The 20568-nt window shown below is 39.4% G+C and overlaps 1 pseudogene; it reads left to right on the top strand.

The window, feature by feature from the left end:
* Positions 1-1708: 1708 nt before the first annotated feature.
* Positions 1709-4411, top strand: LOC114616245 (annotated as a pseudogene).
* The last annotated feature ends 16157 nt before the right edge of the window (positions 4412-20568 follow it).

Genomic DNA, 20568 nt, shown 5'->3' with positions numbered 1-20568 from the left:
CAAGAGGCTGCCAGATGTTCCACAAATTTATCTAAGGTGAGCCAAGTGATGCAGAAAAAGAATGATAGCCCCAGAGATTATCTAGAATGGCTTTTAAAAGAACCTACACTATAGAACCTATACTCCTTTTGACCCAGGAGCCAGAGAGCACCAGTCAGCTGTGCTCTCTGTGAACACGACTTTTGTTAACCAAGGTGTGCTTGACATATGTTGGAAGCATCAGCCACTGAATGACTTTGCAGCCTTGTTCTGATACCCAAAAGCCAGTGTTTGTTTGCCTTTGAATGGCAAGTCTTGGAGAGAGGCTTCAAGAGATAACTGACTTGGACATACCTCCCTCAAGGATTCAGGAGCTCACCCAAGGCACCACATGAGAACTTGGTTGAGTACCAGTGGGCCCACCCTCAAATAACTGTGCTCCAGTATGTATTGTGAGTCTCCGATTTGGAGACATGCCAGGAGGCCACAGGAGACCTGCTACAGGAGCTGAGTCAACTTGGCTATAGAGATGATATTTTATAAAACACTAATAAATGTATAAACTTTTAAAAATATTCTTACATTGTTTTATTCTGTTTCATGATTTTGTTATATCTGCATTTACTTTAGCTATGAAGTAAGGGAATAAACACATCTAAGAAATATAAAATTACTGAGATTTGAATGCCACTTTGTCTAAATCAAGAAATCTGCTGCCAGGCGATGGTGGCGCACACCTTTAATCCCAGCACTTGGGAGGCAGAGGCAGGCGGATTTCTGAGTTCAAGGCTAGCCTGGTCTACAGAGTGAGTTCCAAGACAGCCAGGGCTACACAGAGAAACCCTGTCTCAAAAAACAAAACAAAACAAAAAGCCGGGCAGTGGTGGCGCATGCCTTTAATCCCAGCACTTGGGAGGCAGAGGCAGGTGGATTTCTGAGTTCGAGGCTAGCCTGGTCCACAGAGTGAGTTCCAGGACAGCCAGGGCTACACAGAAAAACCCTGTCTCAAAAACCCAACCCTCCGCCTCCCCCCCAAAAAAACCTAGATAGACCAAACTTCCGTACTCAGAGCTCAGAGTTCTATCACCTTCTCTGACTGATTCCTGGACATGTCTCTATACTGTTTCAATAATCTCTTCAGCACTGCTGTTAAAAATAGTTTCTCACCTTTATACCACATGTACTGTCAGATAATTGGAAACTTCCTTTAAAGTTTAGTATTTTAATAGAAGCAAAATCACTAGTTGCCAGATTATTTTATTTGTGTGAATCAAGGAGTGTGCATGTGTATGAACGGGTGGGCATACACATTTCTGTGCTTTAGGTATGTTGTATATATAAAATTCAGAGTCCATGTACAATTTTTTCTACATTTGATTTCTACTTTATGTTTCAAGACTGTGCCTCCTACTAAATCTAGAGTTCATCAATTCTGCTATACTAGCTGGCCAGCAAGCTCCAAAACATGACCAGACTTTTCTTAACTAGAGCTGGGATTATAGAAATGTGTTTCCCTTGAAAACATTTTTACCTGAGTACTGAAGATAAATTCCATGTCCTCTTTCTTTGGCAGACTGTGTTAACTCCTAAGCACCACACATGTCATTTCAAATGCAGAATACCAACCCTTGATTCTATAGTCATAACCAATGAATCATGAGGCTTTGCTATTGCTATAACACTAACTTTTTTGATAGTTCTTTATTACAGAAGAATCAGATTGAAAAGAATGACAGTAAAGGAAGAGTTTATTCTACTTAGTTTTGCAGACTATTCTTGGCTGGAACTCCCTCTCTTCATTATTATTCTGGAAACATATGCCATAGCCATGATTGGAAATATTGCCATGATTCTGCTGTCCACATTAGACCCCTGCCTCTACATCTCCAGGTATTTCTTCTTCACCTACCTTTCCTTTATGGACATGTGCTACACCACAAGCATTGTACCTCAGATGCTAACTGACCTAAGGGGCTCCACAGACTATCAGCTTCATGAGATGTGTAGTTCAGCCTTATTTGTTCCACACAATTGGGGGTACAGAGGGTATCCTCCTGGTTGTTATGTCCTTTGCCTGCTATGTGGACATCTGCAGACTTCTGCACTACACCCTTGTCAGAGGCTGGCTCTGGAGTTCTGTTTCTTTCTTGATGGTAGCTGAGCATCAGTGGGGACAAGATTTGGTCTTGTGATAGATTAAGATTATTTCTTTTATTAATACTAATGTTTACCTATCTTGACTTTAAGTTATTGTGAAGCCAGAAGCTACAGGCCTCTGGTCAAATTAACACCTGTCTCTTAACAGCAGAGGGTTGTGTAAAGGATTAATTGCTAGGGCTCCTTTCTCTCTTGCCCAGAAGCCTTGCCTTTAGCTTGCCAGGTGCTAGGGAACAATCAACCTTTATTGTTTCAGAAGAAGAGAGTCACTCTTGCATAAAGAAAAGTTTTACAATGCAAATATGCATAAACACACACATTTTCATACATCCACATTCATACTTATTTGTTGGGCTCAACAATCTATCTAATCAACTTACATACTTACACACATACATCCATACTTATATAAGCATATGGAACAAAAGTCCAAACACCAGTACAGAAAGAAGTCACTCATTCTGAATGAAAAAGAGCTCCAATCTTTATTGCATAGAGGAAGAAAAAGCTTCTGCCTTGTATTGCTAAGTTAATTAAACCCAAGTTTGTAAGGAAAAAGCTTTGTCCTTTTTAGTAAGACTAAGCCTGCTTTGTTGAGAAAAGACCTGTTCTGTCCCATGGTAAGAAGCCTGCCTGCTGCTCCTGCTCTCTCTGCAGCTTCTTCTTTGTCCCTCTTTCTCTCTGCATTTCGCATATTGCTTTCTTCTTCTGCTCCTGCCCTAATGTCATCTTTATTAACTAATTAGTTAATTTTTACATTGAATTAATTTTTACATCTTTATCTTTAAGGGAAAGTAAAGGGGGGGAAATGTATCAGACTATATTCTCTCTTAATTTTGAAATTACTCCCTTAATTTTAACTTACTCTCCTCTGCTGTCCTTCTCCTTACTCCTCCTAACCTTGCTCTCTTCTCCTACTCTGATGTCATGCCATGTGATGTAATCATTCATAGTTTTTGTACCTTTACTAGGGAAATAGATCACATGTTTTTTCCAAGTATTGAGTTTTTTTCAAAAGTTCAAATCATAAATTGTATAACAAGTTTACAACAGAAATGTTTTACATGTATATCCATTAAGATTAATTATCTAACTAAACAATAACTTTCTGTCACTGGCTCTACAGGTTCATGGAGAGTTAAAGATCATAATATTTTGTATCTCACTTGGCACTGAAGTTTTGTATAGATAAACACAGTCAATATTTTATCTTCTGTCTATGCACCTACAATAAATTATTAGTTCCTTTTTATGACCTTTGGTTAATTGTTTAACAACCTCTTGGTATCTATTCTAAGTTGTAAATGCCTTATTTCTATTTCCAAAGCAATTAACTCTTGACACTTGAAGAATGACAGAGTTCTAATTGCTGTTTTCATATAAGAGAGGGCTTTAATAGCAGTCCTAATATAAAGGACTTAATAATTACTAGTATAATTTTAGGAATTGGTATAGGATCATCATTAAGAATTAAGAAATCATCTACTTGACTGTATAGCATCACTACAAGGCAGTAGTACATCTTTGTTGATCTGCAGAAATCTGCCCAATAGGGTGGGCTAATGCCCAGGGGTTATTATATTAATTTAATAATGACAGAAAATGCATATCAGCTAAAAGAAGCAATGCTGAGATGAAGTTTCTCTGGGACTTTACTTCATAGAGCTCATCCATCACAGACCATGCTAAAACAGTGGACCACCCCCATGAAGGCCTCCTGCTAGCTATAGCCTCTTCTAGATGGCTCCTGACACACTCTCCTCGTGAATTGACATAACTGCCTCCTGTTACTGTCCACTGTCTGGCTTAAAGGAATTTCCTGTGCTGTCTCAGAACCCACTGTGACACTGCAGTTGCCAGTGTATGGCCACAATAAACTGGATCACTTGGTGTGTGAGATTCCAATTCCAAAAAAACTAAATGTGGTGAAAAAGAAATGAATGAGCTTGCTTTCTCTGTGGTAAGCATTTTTATTTTAGTTGTTCCTCTGTTTAATTCTTGCCGCCTCTGCTAATATTGAACATGCTCTATTTTAAATAAACTCTTCAGAGCAAGGGAAAAAGGACTTTGGGACATGTTCCTCTAATCTCACTGTAGTTCTCCTGTTCTATGGTCCAGCCATTAGTATGTTTCTCAACACACATCCCCCATTGCCCAAGTTCATGTCTCTCTTCTATGGAGTAGTGATTCCTATTCTCAGCTCCTTTATCTATACCCGAGATATAAGGATGTAAAGGGGGAATTAGGTAATCTATTCAGCAATATTTTTATTTAGAAGTGAAAGCATATAAAACAGTTAACAAATTAGAGCCTTTTCCTCTAACTCATTAAGTGTACAAAGTTCGTCTTTTTTTTTTTTTTTACATGTTCTTGTAAAACATGTCTTGTTACTTGTGTTTCTTATAATCATGCTAGGCAGTGATTAATCTTGGATAGTATTAACCAATATGGATGCTCTGCTTAGAAAAAAATGTTAAAATACTTGTATTAGTGTTAGTACACTCAGAAATACTTTATTAAATCCTAAAGAAATCATTTATTTTATAATACAATTACGTTGTTTCAACCTAATTGTCATGAAAACCACATAGTAGGCATTCCTCAATGGCTTTTTAATTTGTCATTTGTGAAGTAAATCTTTAAATTTTTCCAATTGCTTATGGGAAGGCTGGCTATACAGTTTGAAGCAATACCTGCTTTTAATAAATTATTTTGCAAATTCATAGACTTTATGTCGATATTTATAAAATGCATTGTTAATTTTTCTTAAAGATAATACACATGTATTCTATATGAGGAATTTATCAGTAAATAGCAAAAAGAATAAAATAAAAGATGAAAACAAATTATTTTCCTAATCATTTATTTTAAATGTTAATTTAAATAAATATTTATTTTAATATTTTGATCAATTAATTGTGAAAAAAGTAATATATAATTACAGCCTGGAGCCATTTCTATATGTATTATTGTAGCAAGATGGAATGTCTTTTAAAAGTTTGAAAGAGTTGGTAATTTGTAATTTAGATTGAGATAAAACTTGTTTTTTCCTATAATATGGGTTTTTATAAATATGTAATTTTTATGTAAGAATGGTCAAAATCTACATCATGAAAAATTTAAATATCTATGACAGTTCTAGAGTCACTGAGAATTTAATTTTTATCATAAAATCAGGTATACTAGCCAGGCAGTGGTGGCGCACACCTTTAATCCCAGCACTTGGGAGGCAGAGGCAAGCGGATTTCTGAGTTCGAGGCTAGCCTGGTCTACAGAGTGAGTTCCAGGACAGCCAGGGCTACACAGAGAAACCCTGTCTCGAAAAAAAAATCAGGTATACTTCATTATAACAGATTGATGGCTTATATAATTTTGTGATATTGAGATAATTTATGAATAATTAAATAAGGTGTGTATAATAAAGACCTAAACAATAAAGAGAAATGCAAGAAGTGTCAAATTCCTTAGACCAGGTATAAGAAACTTTTTCACCATAAAGAATTGGCTGCTGGAAACCAAACTTGGATCCTCTGGAAGAGCAGCAAGTGCTTTCAACTGGTAAGCCATCTTTTTAACCTTCATTTCTTTGAATCGTATATTAGCTAGCCACACTGCTGTGGTCAAAGGAAAAACTGGGCATAGAGCCCAAGGTTTGGGAACCTTTAAGGAAGTGAGGGGATTTTAGTAAAATATTGCGAAATTTCAATTCAGTGGAAAAGTAAGCTCATGAGATCTATTGTATAGAATGATTACTATAATTAGAAATTACAAAACATCTAAAAGAGTAGATCTTGAGTGTTCTCACTGGAAAAATGATTATATATAATGAGAGTCTTGAATAAATTACTTTATGATACACACATACATAAATACAATCATCCAAAATTCATATAAATGTGTTGACTACACTTTACCATGAGTATGGAATTTTTTAAATGAGACATAGTGCTGTGTCACATACCTCAAATCACCAGCTTTCTACAGTACATGATATTCAAAGATATTAGTAAGGTGGTTTTATATTTAATATTCTTACTAAATATTTAGCAAGAATATTAGAATAATATTAGTGATAATTATTAGCTAATTTAGTGTAAAATACTGGTAATAGATCAACAACAGGAAAGCTGTTTTGGAACCCACTGTAAAACTCCAATCGAACTCTGCAAAGAAAAGTCAACTGAAAACAGGACAAGGCAGTTTAATGTAAGTAGTAAAAATGCAAAATGGGGAAGGAATCAAACAATAAATTATTTCTTGCTGTCACTGAAAGGAGAACACAAGTGAATTTTCTAGCTTCTAGATCATTTCCATTCTAGGATTGAAAGTGGGGTAGGATTGGAGACAGAGTAAAGTGGTTGGTAACAGATTTAACTGTTTTATTAGAAATATAAACTCAAATGCATATGAACATTCTAAATGAGACATACATATAAGATTCAAATTTAACAACCACAAATAAAAGAGGACATGTGACATTTGTTTTTTGAGTCTCTGTTATATCAGTCAGGATGATTATTTTTAGTTCTATCTATCTGTGAAATTAAAATTTTTATTTTTTTAACAGCTGAGTAATATTCCATTGTGTTCATGTAAAATGCTTTTATTATCTACTCTTCCCTTGATGCCCACCTAGGCTATTACCATTTTCTCACTACTGTGAATAGAGCAGCAATGAAAAATGGATGAGTGTATAGCTAGGTTATGAGATATATATTATGTACATATACATATATACATATGACATATATCACATAAGTAGATATATACTTTCCCACATCTGTGCAATATTTATTATATTTTTATCTTAACTATTTTGACTAGGGTAAGATAAAAATCTCAAATTTTAATTAACATTTCTTTGATGGCTCCTCTCTAATTTTAGTTTACATTTTTTGGTTGCTCAGGTTGTGTAATATTTTACAAATCAGATTTTGAGACTGTCATACAATGTATTTGGATTATATTCCTCTCTCCCAACATGTCTCCCAGATCTATTCACTCTTCCCTAGCTATCTAACCCTGTGTCTTATATTTCAAAAAAACTCATGGAGTACAGTTTGTGTTGATCTGGAATATGTGGTCTTTAGTACCTCATGATCAACCACCAGAGGTCACACTCTTAAGGAAAATGGATCATTCTTCTCCCAGCACAGTAACCAATAACTCCTTAACTAGGGGAGGAACTTCAGTTTTATCCACCCCCATCCATGTTGGGTTTTTGTTGTCTCACTTAAGCTTGAGTCTCAAGGCAAGATAAAGAAAGCAAATGGAGGCTCCAATTCAGACAGTTAGTAGGGCTCTGAAACTCTGCTCACTTGCAATTCCAGTAGGTTCTCTTGTGATCTGAAGAGTCCCAGAGAAAGGGAGATGGACCAAGAGGAGATGGATGCCCCTAGCAAACAACTGTGAGATTTGGGTAAATTTGCATCTGTGCTACATGTAGTGGCTACAGGGTCTCTGGTAGTGAGTGAGTGGGGACTAATTAAAGAATTTAAAACTGTTTTTCATTTGTATTTCATCTTTTAAGAACTCTCTGTTTAGTTTTTTTTCTCCATTTTTAAGGAGTGGAAGAAAAAAATGCAGTGTCATCAGGTGTCCCAGGCATCTCAAACTTAATGTGAGGTGTCTCTAACAGCATACATATTATCTAATGTTAATTATATGTATGTTATTAATGTGTTATATGCTAATTACATGTAACATATATGCAGGCATAATGCTGTATACATAATAAATCTTAAATAAAATAGGGCTGGAGAGATGGCTCTTACAGAGGTCCTGAGTCCCAGCAGTCACATGGTGGCTCACAACCATCTGTAATGGGATCTGATGCCCTCTTCTGGTATGTCTGAGACAGCTACAGTATACTCACATACATAAAATAAGTAAACAATTTTAAAAATGACTAAAATAAAAATAAATATGTTTGGAAAGCTATGTGTATTTTATTTAGAAAGTACAACTACATCTACTGCTATCCTACATAGATATCCAGGGTGGGTCCTACAGTGTCCTTCTATTTCTGATAGTCTACCACTTCAATATCTGAGATCAGTGTCACTTATGAAATAACTTCAAATAAGTTATATATGTGCCACTCATTCAAGCCTAGAAAGAGATGAGAGATGAGTCAACATTTAAGACTACTGACTGACTGTTCTTTCGGAGGTACCGTGAGTCCTAGCAACCATATGGAGGCTCACAACCAACTGTAATGGGATTTAATGCTTGCTCCTGCTGTGTCTGAAGAAAGTTACAGCATACTCATATAAGCAAAAAATAGATACTTAAAGAAAAAGAAAGGAAGGCAGGATCTCTCAGTGTAACATGAGCATCATGGACTTACTACATGGGCCAAACTAATCTTGAGCCTACAGGGATCCTCCTACTTTTTTACCCAAGTATTGAGGTCAGTTTATCTCATCAATATGCCCAGCTGTGAAGAGCCATTTTATGGTTGTGGTGAGCAACTTTGCTTATCGTTTCCCATGAGTCAATTCTTTCTACGTAAATGAGATCATATCTGTAGTATCTGGTTGCAGGGTTGTGCGATTCTGACATTTTTGTTGCTCCAGTGTTCTATGTCTCTGAGTATTGTGCCTGTTGATTGGGTAGGTGGAGCACGAGGTTGTCAGGTGTGGACAGAATCCAGAAGACAGCTTTACATATCCAGGTGGGTGTACTGGGAGTCAAATCCAGATCCCATGGAAGAACATCAAGTGATTTGTACTGCTATGAAAAGCCAGCCTCTTCCTCTATACTTTGATCTTTCTGTAGCCTCTCTGACTCTACCTGCCATAACAAAATGTCTTCCATGGTTATAATACCTATTTCTAAGAAATGAAACAAACCACCCCACCAAACTGACTAACTACCCCAAGGAGTATCCCTGTAACCCTGGCTTCCTCCAGAAATAACTATGGCTGTACATCCATACCATTACTTTAGACTTCTCTAAAGCACGAGAGGGAGGCAAGTGGAAGAAGTGGACCTATGCCACTGATAAGCATACAGCTATGATTCATTCTAAGTTTTAAAATTTTTTTTTTCAGTTTTATTTGACTGCCCCAGCCTGTGGGAGATTTGATGAGACCCTAGGGAAGGGGGCAAAAGAATGAAGGGACAAGAGACACAAAGAATGCGAGCAAGTGTGGAGTTCTGATCTGTTGGGAGTCAACTCTTAGCAGAAAGCGGCTATCATCTTTGCAGCCATCTCAGGCCATATACCCTGACAAAAGACGTGTTTTCAACAGCCTACAACAGCTGAGCACACTCTGATAAACATCATGTTTTTCTCATATATCTTGTTTTGTTGTTTAATGCCCCCAGCTGCAAGGCACACATGGTAAAGTGTCTTCAGCTGCATTCCCCTGCTTGTGCTTATATATACCCAGGATTTCCTTTCAATAAACGGAACTTGAACAGACTATCTTGTCTCCATCTTCACTCTCTTTCTTGCTAGACCCTGTTGACTGACCAGAATGGGCTGGGACATAGTGGCCCCCAGACATGGGGCAGAATAGGCTGTTACACTGATCAAGCTCTGAAACTTTAGTTTCGGGTACAGGTTATAAAGACACAGCAAAACGGGAAGTTTGGGCGAGGGTCATTGCTTAGGGCTATCCTTCTATTGAGTCCTCATAGTCTAAGACCAGTCCATTGTCATATGCTTATAGTCCTAGACCATCCCATTGTCACAACAGGCTCCCAGGAAAAGCCAGAGGTTCTTTACATCCCTGTTATCTAGAGGATGACAAGTATGGGGGGGGGAAGGTGGGGGTGGACAAGGAAAAGAGGGGAATCTTTTTTAAAAAAAAAGTTGTTTGGGCTGGAGAGATGGCTCAGTGGTTAAGAGCACTGACTGCTCTTCTAAAGGTCCTGAGTTCAATTCCCAGCAACCACATGGTGCCTCACAACCATCTGTAATGGGATCTCATGCCCTCTTCTGGTGTGTCTGAAGAGAGCAACAGTGTACTCACATAAAATAAATAAATCTTTTTTTTTTTAAGTTTTTTTTTAAAGTTGTCCCAAAGCTAGGCAGTGGTTGTGCACACCTTTAATCCCAGCACTTGTGACTCTAAACCCTATCTCAAAAAATAAATAAATAAATAAATAAATAAATAAATAATAAAAGTTGTTCCAAAATTTTTCAGGGCCATCACTCTCTCTCTCCAGCCAGGAAGGAGTCTCAGGCTATCTGGAATGTATGTAAGTTTGCTTTATTTTGCTTTGTTAGGCCAAACTTTACAGACATTTTTTTGTTTGTTTGCTTGTTTGTTTTGTTCTGTTTCATTTGGTTTTTCCAGCTTGCTTGGTTGCTTGCTTGCTTGTGGGATGTGGTTTCCCTTTCTCTCCCAGTTTCTATTCCTGTTATTTATTTGTTTGAGCTATCTAAATTCTCTCTCAACACCTCCCCCCCATGCTTTCTGTGTGTGTGTGTGTGTGTGTGTGTATGTGTGTGTAGCGGGTCGGGTGGGGGGGGCAGAGATCTGCAGGCCCCTGCCATGTCACTCCAGAGGCAAGTTTTCTGCATAAAATAAATCAGTGAGAGAGGATTCCAGTGTGTATGTATGTTCAACCTACAATTCACTGTCCTTTCATAAGACAATAGGCTCATACCTAGCTCTTTGGAAATGATAATAAAGTTGATAACACACCCCAAGAGAAAGAGGAAGACTCACTCTCACCTAGCCTTGCCCTGCCAGCTCAGGGATTTCTAAGGGCGAATCTGGATAGTATTTACAGGATTTCTACTTAATGTTTAATAAAAATAAAGCTTGCGAAGGACGGGAGAGATGGCTTAGTGGTTAAGAGCACTGACTGCTCTGCCAGAGGTCCTGAGCTCAATTCCCAGCAACCACATGGTGGCTCACAACCATCCGTAATGTGATTCGATGCACTCTACTAGTGTGTGTCTAAAGCCAGCTGCAGTGTGTACTCATATAAATAAAAAAATAAATAAATCTTTAAAAATAAAACAAACTTGTGAAGCAATTGAGCATCTCAAAATTCCAGGCCACCACCTCCATCACGTCCATCTATCCACTTCTTTTATATATATATATATATATCTTTATTTTATATATACTATAAATATATTATATATTGAATATTATAAATATATTATTATAAATATATTAAATATATATACACACACATATTTAGAGAAGAAAGTTTTGCTGTTAGATTTTTTTTTTCCCTTTGGGGGAGCTTTTTTTTTTTTTTTTTTTAAATATACCACAAATTGTGTTTTCTACACAATATTCTGATCATAGTCTCCCATTTCAAAGCTCCTCCTAGCTCCTATCCACCTAGATCTACCCAAGGCCTGCCCTTAAGTTTGACATATATATTATACCTGTTGAGTCTCCATTGGAGGAAGAACAATATTCCCTTCTCCTGTGGTTGTCACTTGGAGATGACTTCTGTGCTAGTGACTTTGGACTTGTATTTATTTTCTTCTCTGAGAGCTGTGTTTAGACCTCTTGCAGGCCCTCCTTGGGTCAGATCTAAAACAAACAAAGAAATTTAAAGCAGGCAACAACTGACTAAGCACAAAGAGGCTGTAGGTTCCTCTTTGGAGATAATACTGTGTAAAACTTCCTTAATAAAGCTAAATCAAATCCAAACTTCACAAAGCGGACACTTTAACAAATTACGATTGCTTGTGTATATAGAAAACATTTTTTTCAGGAAACCCTGTTTCAAATTAATAAAAACTAAGTAAGCAAGCAAGTAAATCAGTCAGTCAGTCAGCAATTACACACATACAAGCAAACATGCATACATACATACACACATACATAGACAATAAACTAACAAGAAATCAAAAACAAAAAACTCTGTTATCAATTATGAATAATTTAATCAATTATCAATAATTTATCAATTACCAATAATTTAATTCCAATTGTTGTCCAAACAAACAAACAAACAAACAAAAAACCTTACATAATCTTAGAACTTTGGTATATGAATTGGAGGAGATATAATTCAACTCTTAACATATGGTTAGCTCATACCTAATCAAAGGATTGTAATTTTTCCTGGAATCCTTGTTTTCTTTGTATTTGTATTCTCTCCAGTGTCTTAGCTCTTGTGATTTAAAAATATGCCTGGTGAAAACTTGTTATGCATGGTTCACATTTACTGATAATTTCTATAATGTATTTATAAATCTATCTATTGTCCACTACAGCACTGGGGACCAGACACAGAACCTCATGAATACTAAGTAAGTACTCTACCATTGGGCTATAGTCACCAGTCCTATTAAAAACTTCCTCGCTAGGCGGTGGTGGTGCTCGTCTTTAATCTTAGCACTTGGGAGACAGAGGCAGGCGGATTTCTGAGTTCAAGGCCAGCCTGGTCTACAGAGTGAGTTCGAGGACAGACCGGGCTATACAGAGAAACCCTGTGTCGAAAAAAAACAAAATAAATAAATATTAAAAAAAAAAAAAAAACTTCCTCTTCAAGTTTATGAGCAAAAACAAAAGTGAAACTACTTCCTTGTTCTCATTCTGCTCCACAGTCCTCAGAGGCTGAGCATCGAAGGTAGAGAACTTGGCAGCTTAACAACCCAGATTTTTTTTTTTTCTGAACAGGATCCTGAGAATCGTATCTGAAGAAAAATAAGAAAACATAGCTTAAAGTTACTGCTTTCAAGCTTGTGGAATAATAAAGTTTTCAGGAAACTGGGAAGTTTCTGAATTATGACATCTTTTCTCATTTTTATGCTAGTGATGAGAAAGCTATTTCTAAAAGTTCTAGCTGCATTTTTGTGTGAATCTGAAGACCTCCACAGAGGGGAGACCCTCTCTCAAGTCTCAGAAAGTCGGGACCACCCAGTAATCTGCTCGAGACACCATGTACCGGAGCAATTTCGAGGTTTATGAGGGCGTGACAGCTAGCTGCCAGTCAATTCGTATGCCCATGCAGGAGCTGAATTGACCCCGACAGCCAGTTTGAGAGGGGTTTTTAAGAGGAAAAACCACAAACCAAGGAATGGGGAGGGGACTCATGGTTGTTAAGGTGGCATAACATAAAAATAGCAGAACATTCCAAAGGAACCCAACCTACATGAGTCAGGGTCAGGTGAAAGCTCTCTGTACGCTTATCTTTCTCAAGAATGTGGTCCTGCCCTGTTACTTCGGCCTTGCCCTGTCACTGCGGTTCCCAGCTTGGTTCTCAACTTGGTTCTCAGCTTGGTTCCACCTAGTTCACTTGCATTCTTTCCTTTCTCTTTGTGATAGGCCAGTTCCAGTAATGGTGACTGGTCTTTCTACATTCCTAACTTGCTTCATTTCTCGGTTTCTCCATGTCTTTATAAAGAAAGCCTAAAGAATATTTTATATGTCTAAAAAGAATTCTATATACCCAGTATCTATAATTTTTCACTCTACAAATCCATACTATTTTTTTTTTCCGAGACAGGGTTTCTCTGTGTAGCCCTGGCTGTCCTGGAACTCACTCTGTAGACTAGGCTAGCCTCGAACTCTCGAACTCAGAGATCCGACTCTCTCTGCCTCCCAAGCGCTGGGATTAAAGGCGTGCGCCACCACTGCCCGGCGAGTCCCTACTTTTAAATGAACCACTATGCATAAAATATTAAGTTAATTAGTAACAGCAGCACATTACACACGTAGGAGTATATTTAACTGATACTAACATGGAAATGCTTTCCTAGACAGAAATGGTCCATTAAGTACAATTAGAACAATGAGAACTGGTCTGGGTAATGAGTGGCCATTGTGCCAAATGGGCAGATAAGAAAGATGGAGAAATAATGCAAAAGGAGTGCAAAATTAAACAACAAGGAATTGAGCTGGAACCTGGGGTCCTGGGTGTTAATGTCAATTTCTACCTTCCTTTCTATGTAATGTAAGATTTTTCCCCCCAAGTGTAAGGGGCCCTCGAAGGGGAGACCCCACTCTCACCTGGAGTTGCGTGTACCCAAGGAAACATGGAGACCGGCTTGATGCAAAATAGCAAAAGGTAGTTTACTGACAGGTGCCCTTGGGTCGAAAACACATCCCATGCAAGGGAAGGATTTCAACCCCCAGCTCCGACAGTTTAAAGTTTATATAGGGAACGGCACAGGGGGAAGGGGGAAAGCGGGAAACTTTGGCGCGGTTACATTTGATTGGATATTTTAAACATCAGCAATAGGTGTAAGTTATCATTTTGGTGGGCATAGCAAGCTTTTCCTGGTGGTCATGATGACTCGTATTTTTTTGTATTTTTGGCCATGAAACCTTAGACCTTCTGATAGGAGAATAAAAACACCAGATGGCCAATTTCTCATTTGGGCATGTTTAGACTTGTCAAGGTTTGTCTTGGTTTTGTTCCTACATTTGTGGTCACCTTGCCCTAGGAGGAACTGGTTATTTTTTGTTTTGGCTGTTTCCAGCAAATTGTTGGTGGTCTGGGGGGTTCTGCTGAGGTATTTTGATTTTTGTCCTCACACAAGTTTTGTTTGAAAATTCATCAAAAGCAATGTTAGTATTCCGTCTAAACTCCACCTCCACAATTATCTGGCAACAGCCAGATATGCTCCTCCCCACAGTTACCTGGCAACAGCCAGGTAGGCCTGCCACTATAAAAGGGGCTGCTTGCCCCCTCCTCTCTCTCTTTTACTCTCTTGCTCTCTTAATCTTTTCATCTCTTGCCTGTAGCTTCTCTCTGCCCCTCCCCCTTCCCTTCCCCCTCTCCCCACATGGTCATGGCTGACCTCCACTGCTCTACTCCTCTGCACTCTCTTTTCCTTCTCTCTCTCTCTCTCTCTCTCTCTCTCTCTCTCTCTCTCTCTGCCTCTACTACCCTCCTGGCTCACCTCCCCATGTCATGAATAAACTCTATTCTGTAAGGAGGCAAAAATTACAGAAAAAGATCAGGACCCCCATCTGAATTAAAGTTAGTAAATTCACAGGCCTGAGTTAAAGAAAGAACCAGAAGACAAGTCAGCTAGGCTGTTCCAGGGACTGACTTACTACAAAGAATAACAGAACTACAAATACAGGTTGGTCAAGGTGCTCCGGGAAATGACTGACCACAATGGGCTAGGTTAAGGTCACATTCCTGAGACAAATGTGTGCAGGATGTTTCCCACTCCTCACCCCGGTTTATGGCTAACTGAATAATAGGTTGAAAACTTCACTATTTACTACTGTTCCACTTTTTGATTTCCCCCTTCACCCCCCTGGTTTGTTGTTTTCTCCTTTAAATACCCCTTTCTCCCAAGCCTCTGCCCTTGCATGCTGAGTCTCGACCCAGCGCTGACTATGATTCATTAAACCTCTTGCTATTGCAACAAGTTTGGTGTCTCTCGTGGTCGTGGGTGAGTCACATCTTCTCGAGACTTGAGTGAGGGTCTCCCCTCTCTGGGAGTCTTACAATTCTATGCTATACCATCTTGTGGCTGGTCCCTCAGGGGGAAGAGACGCCTCAGCATGGGCCTGCTGAGACATCCCCTTCCCCCATACCTCTCCACACACCCACAGAACACACTCTTTAACTCTTTTTCTTTTTATAAACACAACAAGCAACACCCTCCAGAGCTAGCCATTTAAATTTTCCCTTTAAATCTATTTCAGACAGCAAGGGAGATGAGGAAAGTGGTGAGGGACTTGTTTTTTTTTTCTTTCCTTTTCTTTTCTTTTATTTCCTTGTGTTATGTTGTGTTAGTGTGTTCTTCATGAAAACAAAACTACTTTGCTTGTGTTTAGTTTTAGTTCTTGGGACCATCAGAGCATAGCTCCGCAGGGCTGCAGCTAAAACTGGGATGTTTCTGTCCCTTTAAGCAGTTCTCCTTGGGCTTGGAGATCAAGGGTGCTGCTGTCTTGGACTCCTGAGGTGAAGGTATGCTTGTCCTTGTTGCTAAGCATAGGACAGTTTAAAAGGACAAGTTCTCTGGAGCTTGGTATCCTGTACCTGCTTTGAATATTTAACATAGCTTTTTGTTTGTTTGTTTTGGTTTTTTGAGACAGGGCTTCTCTGTGTAGTCCTGGCTGTCCTGGAACTCACTCTGTAGACCAGGCTGGCCTCGAACTCAGAGATCCATCTGCCTCTGCCTCCCAAGTGCTGGGATTAAAGGCATGTGCCACCACTGCCCAGCAGTAATTAATATAGTTAATGATAAAATTTTTGTTCACACTTTAAAACAGGAAGCTAAGAAGTTCTAGGGAGCAAATATTTAATGACTTGATATTCTGAAAAATTGTTCAAACCTACCATAGCAATTTGATTTACTTTGTTCCAACAGTAAACGTCCAGATTTTCTTAAAATTTGTCAGGTCTCAAGGTTTTTAAAAGCTTCACTAAACAAGTATCATAGATTTGAATTGTGTTCTGGACTGCTAGAATGTTGGAAGCAGGTTGGGGAATTTTTGACATTTCAGTGTTTCTCAGGGAACTTTTGAAAGAGTTTAGCGTATCATATGGAGACAAGGTGTTCCACTTAACAGGATTGAGATTCAGAGAGTCAAGGTGTTTCCTATCTGAGAATCTATCTACCCATTTGGTGTCTACCTGGAGCCCCTGGTTTTGAATGAGTGAAAACAGCCCATGTAGTTTCCAAGGACTTTGGCAGCACTCACTATCTGAAAGAATGAGGAAATTCCTGATGTGCAGTGCTTTCTGGAATACTGAATCTTGTTGGAGTTTCTGTTTCCACTTTTGCCTAAATCCAAAGAGGAAATCTGACCCCAGCCTTCTAGATAAGCAGAGGGAGGGTGGCAGGTTAAATATTTAACTGAGTGCTTTCCACTGGAAACTGACACTGCTTCTGATCCTGCCTGGGTGAGCTTGTTGGAAGGCACAAGACTCTGGCAGGGAGGTCAGTTTCTTGAGGCTCTGAATCAAGGGGCCTTAGCCAGAGCTGATTTGTAGAAGTAGCGTCTTCTGGGACTGAGTGCCCCAACAGGAAGGTGGCACACACAATATGTTGTGGAACTGGACCCTTGCAAGGACTGCAGGAAAAAATAAGCTGATTGGTCGTCATCTTGCCTTTTCCTAAACGTGTTTTTTGTGACCAGTGTATAGAATCTGCAGCTTGTTCCTAGCCTAATAGATGGAACACTTGTTAGCCTGAACCCCTGCTGGGGCCCTGTACAAGCTGGCAAAACCCGGTCTACCCTCCTTCCCACAATCCCAACCCCACAAACAAAACTCCCTTACCTGCTTGGTGTGCCCTTCCCCCAGCCTTAGCAGGCCTGAAAGACCTTGTTTACCACAATAGACCAAGTGATAGGATCTAGGAGGAGTTACCCACCTGGGCTGCATAGGAACTTACAAGTATAACTGCCAGCTGGGCTTGCCTTGATATCTCGCCTGTGACCAAGGATGGGTTCCCCCACCCATCTCCAGCTGAAACAAGGAAGGGTTTGGGAGGGGCCTTTCCCTTTAAATTGAGAGCTGACTGTTAATCTTCGAGCCTTGTTCAGAGAATCTTGTCTCGGCTTCATTTCCTCTCACCCTCTGTCCCTTTCTTCATTTCCAGCCCCTCTTTCAGGTGAACCCAGCTGATCCGTGGCCACAGGCTGCTACTGGTGTCTCCCGCAAAGAGGGACCTGAAAATGGGGGAACAACTGAGAAAAGCTATCTTGGTGGCGCGCCAAAGTGTATCCCAGGGACTTGGTAAGCAGGGAACAGCACTGAACAGCACTGATGCTAGCGCTAGTTACTTTCTGGAGGCTGTGTTTGCAGGAAGTGTGTTTAAGGGGATAAGGTCTAGGTTGAATAAATGTTTGAATGATTGGTCTGTTTCATAAGAAAAAGAATTTTTTTTTTTTTTCTGAGACACAGTTTCTCTGAGTAGCTCTGGCTGTCCTGGAACTCACTCTGTAGACCAGGCTGGCCTTGAACTCAGAAATTCACCTGCCTCTGCCTCCCAAGTGCTGGGATTAAAGGCGTGGGCCACCACTGCCTGGCAGGACCACTCACTTGTATAGCTGCAGAACTCAGCTGCACTATCATGCATTCATATATAAGAAATGGCAGCCAAACTTTGTAACAAAAGTTACTTGGTGTTGATTTTAGAGAAAATAGATTTAGAGAAAATGGATTATTTACATTGTTAAAAATTGGTTTTGCTTCCCAAAATTATGGTTGTACTCTAATATTGGAAAAGAAACTTTAAAAATATAGTTAAAGTGCCACTTTTCCATTGGCTGCAGTTGGCAGTTCAGTCGTGAGTTTAGAATTCTTTGACTTGCCCATGTTTTCAGAGAAGAGATACAGCAGGTAGAGTTGAATAAAAGTTAAAAAACAGCTGCGTCACACTGCCCTCCTTCACACAAGCTTTATTGGATATTGTGGTAGAAGCAAATTTAACGCCCCAAGATTGGAAGACTATATGTAAGGCTACTTTGTCAGGAGGAGATTACTTGCTTTGGAGCTCAGAATGGGGCAGTACGAGTATGAGAACTGCCATGATGAATGCTCAGGCAGGCGATGCAGATTGGGATCTTAATATGCTTCTAGGAGAAGGTCAATATGAAGGTAATGCTAATCAGGTTGAACTACCTGCAGGAGTGTATGCACAGATTGCAATGGCTGCCGGCTGTGCTTGGGATCAGTTACCTACTAAAGGGGATCTTAGTGGGAATTTATCTGGCCAACAGAATTTATCCACAGGCAACAGCTTATGGGGCCATGAAGCTGTGGCCAAGACAGGGAAATCCATTTCTGAACTTATCCAAGCAACCCCAGGAAGTGCAGGACTGGACCTCAGTTCCACTACCTATGCAGTACTGACACCAGAAATGGGAGTTCAGATGCTGCCTACAGGAGTTCTTGGGTCCTTGCCTCCAGGGACATGGAGATTACTTCTGGGCTGAAGCAGCAGTATTGTAAAAGGGTTACAAATTTATCCAGGTATTATAGATAATGATTATGGGAGAGAAATTAAAATTATGCCTGCTTCCCTCCATGGCATTATATCTGTGCCTGCTAACAAAAGAAATGCTCAAAGAGTAATAGGACAAGATTGGCCTTCCACTTGGCCTTTATCTGATTGGTTATTCAATTAATCCAAAACAAAATTCAAATTTAAGATTTATGAAACTAATGGGGCATTACAGCCTGACTTGCTTACTCCAGCTGCCATTCCAGTCAATGCATATAATAGATTTAGAAGATTGCTTTTATACCATTCCTTTACATCCTGGTAAAGGTGAGAGGTATGCATTTAGTGAATTTGCTTGTAATGTTTGAGAGACCATTAGAAAGGTTTGCCTCAAGGAATGGCTAATAGCCTTCCATTATATAAAAAAAAATTGTTGCTTTAATAAAAGAAGTTAAGACTTTGAATCTTTAAGTGTATATTCACTGTATGATATTTTATTAGCTGATCTCTCTGAAGCAGTTTTTCTGCAAGCCTTTGCTCTCATATAACGAGCTTTTAAAATTGGTGTGGAGTGCTTGTTGCTCCAGAAAAGATTCAAAGGCAATATCTTTTCAATATTTGGGACCTCAGTTATATTCTAAGCAGATTGTGGCACAGAAAATTCCAATAAGAGTAGATAGTTGGGGCTGGAGAGATGGCTCAGCTGTAAAAGGCTAGGCTCACAACTAAAAATATAAGAGTTGAATTCCTAGCAATCACATGTTGGCTCACAACCATTTGTGGTGGGATCTGGTGCCTTCATCTGGCTTGCAGGTGTATATGCAAAAAAAAAAAAAGGTTTACTTTTAATGATTTTCAAAAGCTGTTAGGAGATATTAATTGGCTAAAACCTCATCTTAAGCTTACCATAGGAGAACTTGAACTTATGTTTGATAGTCTCCTGGGGGATGCAAATCCTAATTCCCCTTGACAATTAACTGATAAAGGAGGAATAGCTTTGCTCAAAGTAGGGTAAGCTGTTAGTTATCAACAGATACATTATATAGACTATGATCAACTGTTGGCTGTTTGTGTTATTACTACTCATGTGCTCATGTAAGGACCCAGAAAGAGGACCCCCAACTCAAGTCCCAATTAGCGCACACCCAAGGAGACACGAGAGACTGACTTGATGCAATGGCAAAAGGCAGTTTACTAACAAGGGCCCTTGGATCGAAACTCATCCCACGCAGGGGAGAGAATTCGATGAAGACCCCAGGAAGTTTAGAACTTTTATAGGGGGAGACACAAGGGGGAAGGGAAAAGTGGGAAATTCTGGCACGGTTACATATGATTGGATATTTCAAACATCAGCACTTCGCGTAAGCAATCATTTTGACAGGTTGGATGGCCCACTATTTTTGACCATGAAGTCTCAGACCTTCTAGGATAAACACCAGGTGGCCCATTACTCACTTGGGCATGTTTAGACTGGTCAAGATACGTCTTTGGTTGTTTCTACATTTCTGGTCACCTCGTCCCTAGAGGGGCTTGATATTTTTATTATGGCTATTCTCAGCAAGCTCAGCAAACTGTCCTGCGGTCTT

Source organism: Grammomys surdaster, unplaced genomic scaffold (assembly GCF_004785775.1).
Source record: "Grammomys surdaster isolate TR1022 unplaced genomic scaffold, NIH_TR_1.0 311247, whole genome shotgun sequence".
In the NCBI taxonomy this organism is placed as follows: Eukaryota; Metazoa; Chordata; class Mammalia; order Rodentia; family Muridae; genus Grammomys; species Grammomys surdaster.
This window is presented reverse-complemented; position numbering and strand designations above follow the sequence as displayed.